The sequence below is a fragment of the Nannospalax galili genome, unplaced genomic scaffold (genome assembly GCF_000622305.1).
Source record: "Nannospalax galili isolate Female #2095 unplaced genomic scaffold, S.galili_v1.0 scaffold678, whole genome shotgun sequence".
Classification (NCBI taxonomy): Eukaryota; Metazoa; Chordata; class Mammalia; order Rodentia; family Spalacidae; genus Nannospalax; species Nannospalax galili.
In genome coordinates this window covers 638308-638945 of record NW_008341807.1, presented here as the reverse complement: position 1 = coordinate 638945, position 638 = coordinate 638308, and positions in this window count along the sequence as shown.

Here is a 638-nt window from a genome sequence, read left to right as displayed (position 1 = left end):
CTGACCTTTCCTCTTCCTGATCCTTTGCATCCAGACAAACCCAGCTCCTCAGTGCAGTCCCCAGGAGCCCTTGGGGCTGCTTCCTGCCCCGATCTTCCTTTGCATCTCTGGTTGGCATGGCTGCCAGCTGCCCTAGACCAGCATATTTCCTGGGCCTGGCTCCCAGGCCAGTCCAACCCCCAAATTCCTGAGGCCAAAATATTTCCTGGAGGGATCCAGACCATTGGAGAAAGCCTCAGAGCATCTGATCCTCATCTGACTTAGGCCTCTATGGGAACTCCTGAAGACAAAAGCAATCTGGCCACTCCAACATAAAATCTAAAGAGAAAACCGGAAGGAGAAAAACAACAAGTCACATACAAAGGAGAGCCCATCAGAATTACAGCTGACTTACCAATATAAACTATGAAAACCAGAAAAGCCTGGACCAAGGTATTTCCAGTTCTAAAATGATCATAGATGCCAACCCAGAATACTTTAACAAGCAAAAATGTCTATTATAGCGCCCTGACTCCACCAGCCTCATTCACCTTCCCATATCCCTTGCTGGTCTCTCCTCCTAGAGATAATGCAGGACATGGAACTCAAAAGAATAATTATAAACATGATTCAAGAATTCAGTGAATTTAAAGACAAAG